We start from the raw sequence: 752 nt of genomic DNA, 5'->3' as shown, positions 1-752 counted from the left end.
TGGAACAGATATGTGGATTATTTACACCTTAAAGTTTTGGTTCTGTCTATTGGAGCTAAGTTTGGCTCACTTGATTCACATGTTTCGTAAAAGTAGCATCCTTGGCCCAGTTTCCATTTCTGGTATTCGGAACCCAGCAAGAATCTGACCAGTGGGGAATAAGGAAACACAAACATTCCCGATGATCCACAGAGAACACTTGGGACCCAACACAGGCACTGAAGTCCCTGAGGGAAGGATTGTATTTGGAATATGCTTGAACATCAGATTTTTTCAGTGCTATTTTGATGCTCCTGAAATTATGTCTATTAAATGAACTAGCTAAATCTAAATGTGCTATGAGTTGGCTGGTAGATAGCTGCTCTGAAAGAGAACTCTTTTATATCATCTCTGGGCTAATGCCCTGGTCTATTTCCTAGATCCAAGCTTCTTCTGGAACCCCATTCTTTTCTCTCCTGATGAGAAAAAAAAGTTTTGAATAGAAGACAGAATTTAAAGGGTAAAGGTTTAAATGATGCAAAGATGTCTCTTGCAAGAGGGATACTGTTCAAAGGACATAGTAAGTTCAGAATGCAGGTTCAAAATAACTGGGTATTATTTGCAATGTTATGCTTTTTCTGATGTGATAGTCTCTTTTACAACCCATTTCCTCAATTTCCAGTACAAAATAAACCAAGCAACCTCATCATCATTGGTAAGGTATCTACAGGCTAGCAGATCCTCACCGACAAACCAACCTATAGTTATAGGAC

Source organism: Vombatus ursinus, unplaced genomic scaffold (assembly GCF_900497805.2).
Source record: "Vombatus ursinus unplaced genomic scaffold, bare-nosed wombat genome assembly UNPS02008996.1, whole genome shotgun sequence".
Taxonomy (NCBI): Eukaryota; Metazoa; Chordata; class Mammalia; order Diprotodontia; family Vombatidae; genus Vombatus; species Vombatus ursinus.
This window is presented reverse-complemented; position numbering follows the sequence as displayed.